The sequence below is a fragment of the Gracilinanus agilis genome, chromosome 5, assembly GCF_016433145.1.
Source record: "Gracilinanus agilis isolate LMUSP501 chromosome 5, AgileGrace, whole genome shotgun sequence".
NCBI classification, from domain to species: domain Eukaryota; kingdom Metazoa; phylum Chordata; class Mammalia; order Didelphimorphia; family Didelphidae; genus Gracilinanus; species Gracilinanus agilis.
In genome coordinates, this window is record NC_058134.1 from 282620790 (window position 1) to 282626670 (window position 5881).

The following is a 5881-nucleotide window of genomic DNA, read 5'->3' on the forward strand; positions in this document are numbered from 1 at the left end:
CAGGGTTCTCAACTGCCCTCTCCTGAGTCCACATGCCTCTCTGGGAACATTCCATCCAACTGATTTACCTGTCAATCAACAGTGAACTTCAAGCTCCCAGAGATTCAATATAACAGAAACCACAAAAGTACATTAATAGCGCCATGCTACATTCACATAGCATTTTCTTGGTTCATGAAGCACTTTGTTCACAATTATCCTGGGGAACAGTTGGCAGAGTATTGTTCTCCCTAATTGACAAATAAGCAAACTGAGGCTCTGAAAGTTCAAGTGATTTGTCTAAGGTCGCACATCCAGTGAGCAGCAAAGCCTTGGTCTTCAGATTCTCCAACTAGCGGAATTTCCATTACACCCAGTTGCATTGCAGCCTCAAGAGGACCAGCAACTCAGTCCCATCATTTTTTATTTTTGCTGGCAAACAATGCCAAAGTTAAGAAGAGAACAAGGAGTTCCTTTCACATTTTTGACCACTTTTTTCTTTCACAACATAACCAATATGGAAACATGTTTTGCATGATCACACATGTATAAGCTCTATCAAATTTCTTACTGTCTCAGGAAAGGGGGAGGAAAGACAAGGGAGAGAATTTGAAACTCAAAAATTTTTCAAATGAATGTTTAAAATAGCTTTTACATGCTACCAAGAAAAATAAAATGATTGAAGAAAATTAATTAATTCTAAAATCAAATATTTCATCAACAAATATAATCAGCTTTCAATTGTCCAAACAAAAGAATGGTGAGAAAGTTGCAGGAAGTCATTAGATATATTTTTAATGTCTCCTTTCTGGTTTTGGTCTTGGAATATAAGGAAAAGCTCATCCTTTGACCCTCCAAATAGGAAGTTGTGAAGGAAGCACCGTAATTCATGATTTTTTTCCATGTAAGAAGCTCGAAATGATTTCCCTGCAATTTTCCATTATCTTATCCAGTTAGATGCATGCTGTGCATATTAATAAACATTTACAATCCCTGTTTTCAAGGATCTTAGAGTCTCTGGGAGTCAATGCTCAGACACAAGGAATGAATCAAAATGAATGAACGAAAGCATTCCACCCAGAAGGGACTTTCTCATTGCTAATACTTGTATGGTGCTTTAAGTTTCCAAAAGGGTTTCTCTCAACCATTCTGAGAAGGAAGTCCTATAACAACTTCATTTTATAGATGAGGAAACTGAAAGAGAGATTAAGTGACTTGCTTGAGTCTCAGAGACAGTAAGTGTCTGAGGCAGGATTTGACCTCAGCTCTTCTTAACTCCCAAACCAGCTCTCCATTTCCCCACCTGTGTCATAAGTGTTTTAGGGACCTAATTTCAGGACTGGAAAGGATCTCTGTGGTCATCTAGACCAAACCCCTCTGTAAAGTAATCAGAGTCAGCTTAGTGACCTACAGAATAATGAATGGTCATTTAGGCTTGGCCTAAAGACCTTTAGTAAGGGGGGAGTCCATTACCTCCCAAGGGGGTCTGCTGCACATTTGGATAGCTCTATTTAGGAGGTATTTTTAATCAGAAAATTAATCGACTTCTCTTCAATTTCTATATATTGTCCCCAGATAGATACAAGTCAATTTTTTGACTTGTCAGATGTGCCTGGGACAATAGCAGGAGCACAACCACCAATACTTGGGTACATCCTACTTTACCAGTAGTCCTCCCCCTGGTAGAGGCTACCCTATATCTAGAGCCCAGCAGGGGAAATTTTCCCAATCTCTGGGGCCCTGTGGATTGCTGCATGCAAGACTATATCTATGCATGCATGCTTTCTCCCATGACTTCATACTTATTCTCTGTCTACAACTTCCAGTAAAGGCTGGAAAGAGAAATGAGGCTGATCTGGTGGCTTTGTTCTGCCTAGAGGCTCTGCCCCTCAAACCCCTCTTCCAGGTACCTTGCCTATTGCTGTGATGCTTGTGATGGGTGGAGCCAGTGGAAGGAGTTGGGGGTGCAGAGAACCCTCCTTCTTCCTATCCCTGACCTCCTCTGATCTAGCTAGGAAGCTCCCCTAACTGCTAGTCAGGAAAGAGTCAACTAAACCTCGTTTTCCCCTTTGATTCTCCTATTCAGTTTTGTTTTTTTTTTTGTAAGCCCTTATTTTCTGTCTTAGTCAAGAGCTAGGCAAATGGGATTAAGTGACTTCACAGTCACACAGTGAGGATGTGTGTAAGGTCAGATTTGAACCAGGGACCTCCTAATTCTAGGCCTGGTACTTCTAGGATTCCTGGTGCTTTCTCCATTGAGCTACCTTGCTGTCCTTTTAGCTGGGGTTCAGGGTATTTCAGGATAGGAAGATCAAAAGAAAGTTAAATTCTACTGCCATCTTAGCATGGTCAAATGCAGGACTAGGTCCAGCTAGGAAGAAACTTAATTTTCTTAAGCCAAAATGAAACTGAAAAATATGTTTTCTATTTTAGAGGGAATGGAAAGTTTTGATGAAATAAAACAGAGGGTCTTAACCTTTCTTGATGTCATGGACTACTTTGGTCCATTTTTGGGGAATCAATGGACCACTTCTTAGGATCATCTTTTTAAATAGTTGAAGGAAATGATAAATTTCAGTAAGAGGTTAGTGAAAATAAAGATTTTTTTCCATCTAAGTTCATAGAAACCCTGAAATCTATTCATAAACCCTCTGGGTGTGTGTGGACCCCAAGTTAAAAACCTGGGAGTTAAAAGGAACTCAACAAAGTCTGCATTTTTAAAGCAAAGTTTAGCTGATAATTTAAAAAATTAAGTTTAGCTAAGTTCATTTGATGGATAAAAATATCCTTTATGATTCAATAAATGCTCACCTCAAAAAAATTCCCTAGGTGCAGGACCTAATGAAAAATTCTGAGCAAGTTTATGCTACTAATTTGTCTAGAGATAAGCAGAAGACGATAAATACTTAAAGACAATTATCACATCAGCCCCCAAACCCCAATCAGTTTATATTTTCTCAAGGATAAACAGTCCTAGTTCCTTTAATTAATTCTTATAAGGCATATCTTCATCCTTCTGATTTTTTCTCCTATGGGTGCTCATGAGCTGGTCAAAACCTTTTCTAAAGATGCATTAGAGGAGGTCTGTCTATTAGGATAAGATGACCACTATCTCCTGTTTTCCTCACACTGTAGCTTATCTTTTTTTTTAGCTCTCACTTTCCATCTTAGAATCAATATTATGTCCTGGTTTCAAGGCAGAAGAGTGGTAAAGGCTGGGCAATGGGGATTAAGTGATTTACCCAGGGTCACATAGCTAGGAAGTGTCTGAGGTCACATTTGAACTCAGGACCTCCCATCTCTAGGTCTGGTTCTCAATCCACTGAAGCTGTGCTCCCCTTATCCCCCACCACCTCCAACGTGTGACTTATCTTAAAGCAGAATCAGGTCACATTAAATTTTTTGGCTGCCATATTGCATTGTTTATTCATATTGAGCCTGTAGTCCATAGACTCCTTCTAATTTAATTCAGACTCCCTAAAACGAGGAAACCAAATCCAAGAGAAATTATCAATTTGCTCCAATTCACTTAACTAGTTACTGAGAGAAATAAGACTAGAACTCTCTCTTTGTGACTTGCATCCAGGACTCTTATACTCGGTCCTCCTAGAAATCCCCAAGGATTAAAAAATCAAGGAAAATATTTTTAATTTTTATTTTGAATATTTTCCCATAGTTAGATATTTCATGTTCTTTCCCTCTCCCCCAAATCCCCCTAACCCCTCTTAGCCGACACACAATTCCACTGGGTTTTACATGTATCATTGATTAAGACCTAATTCCATATTATTCATAGTTCAACTAGAGTTATTGTTTAGTGTCTTCATCCTCAATAATATCCCCATCAGCCCATGTGTTCAAGCAGTTGTTTTTCTTCTGTGTTTCTCCTCCCACAGTTCTTCCTCTGAATGTGGCTAGTTTTCTTTCTCATAAGTCCCTCAGCCTTGCTTTGGATCCTTGCATTGCTGCTAGTAGAGAAGTCTGTTATGTTCAATTGTGCCACAGTGTATCAGTCTCTATGTACAATGTTCTCCGGGATCTGCTCCTTTCACTCTGCATCAATTCCTGGAAGTCATTCCAGTTCACATGGAATTCCTCCAGTTCTTTATTCCTTTGAGCACAATAGTATTCCATTACCAACAGATACCAAAATTTGTTCAGCCATTCCCCAATTGAAGGGTATTCTCTCATTTTCCAGTTTTTTGCCACCACAAAAAGCACAGATATAAATATTTTTGTACAAGTCTTTTTCCTTATGATCTCTTTAGGGTACAAACCAAGCAGTGCTATGGCTGGATCAAAAGGCAGATAGTCTTTTAAAGCCCTTTGAGCATAGTTCCAAATTGCCATCCAGAATGGTTGGATCAATTCACAACTCCACCAGCAATGCATTAATGTCCCAATTTTGCCACATCCTCTCCAACATTCATTATTCTCCCCTGCTGTCATTTTAGCCAATCTGCTAGGTGTGAGGTAATACCTCAGAGTTGTTTTGATTTGCATTTCTCTAATTATTAGAGATTTAGAATGCTTTTTCATGTGCTTATTGATAGTTTTGATTTCTTTATCTGAAAATTGCCTATTCATGTCCCTTGCCCATTTATTGACTGGGGGATGGCTTGAATTTTTGTACAATTGATTTAGCTCCTTGTATATTTGAGTAATTAGACCTTTGTCAGAGGTTTTTGTCATAAAGATTTTTTCCCAATTTGTTGCTTCCCTTCTAATTTTGGTAGCATTGGTTTTGTCTGTACAAAACCTTTTTAGTTTAATGTAGCCAAAATTATTTATTTTACATTTTGTAATTTTTTCTAACTCTTGCTTGGTTTTAAAATCTTTCTTTCTCAGAGATCTGACAAGTATACTATTCTGTGCTCACCTAATTTACTTATAGTTTCCTTCTTTATATTCAAGTCATTCATCCATCCTGAGTTTATCTTGGTATAGGGTGTGAGATGCTGATCCAGGCCCAATCTCTCCCATATTGTTTTCCAATTTTCCCAGCAATTTTTGTCAAATAGTGGGGTTTTGTCCCAAAAGCTGGGTTCTTTGGGTTTATCAAAGACTGTCTTGCTGAGGTCACTTACCCCTAGTCTATTCCACTGATCCTCCCTTCTGTCTCTTTGACAGTACCATATTGTTTTGATGACTACTGCTTTATAGTACAGTTTAAGATCTGGTACTGCTAGGTCACCTTCCTTCATTTTTTTTTTTCATTATTCACCTTGATATTCTTGGTCTTTTTTTCTTCCAAATGAATTTTGTTATAGTTTTTTCTAATTCAGTAAAAAAGTTTTTTGGTAGTTTGATAGGTATAGCACTAAATAAGTAAATTAATTTGGGTAGGATGGTCATTTTTATTATGTTAGCTCGTCCTACCCATGAGCACTCAATGTTTTTCCAATTGTTTAGATCTAGTTTTAATTGTGTGGAAAGGTTTTGTAGTTATGTTCGTATAATTCCTGTGTTTGTCTTGGCAGATAGATTCCTAAATATTTTATATTGTCTAGGGTGATTTTAAATGGTGTTTCTCTTTCTAACTCTTGCTGCTGCGATGTGTTAGAAGTATATAGAAATGCTGATGATTTATGTGCATTTTTTTGTATCCCACAGCTTTGCTAAAGTTGTTGATTATTTCCACTAGCGTTTTAGTTGATTCCCTAGGATTCTTTAGGTACACCATCATATCATCTGCAAAGCTTGGTCTTCTCATTGCCTATTTTAATACCTTCAATTTCTTTTTTCTTCTCTAATTGCTACTGCTAGTGTTTCCAGTACAATGTTGAATAGTAGAGGTGACAATGGGCATCCTTGTTTCACTCCTGATCTTATTGGGAAGGCTTCTAATTTATCCCCATTGCCGATGATATTTGTTTATGGTTTTAGATATATACCATTTACT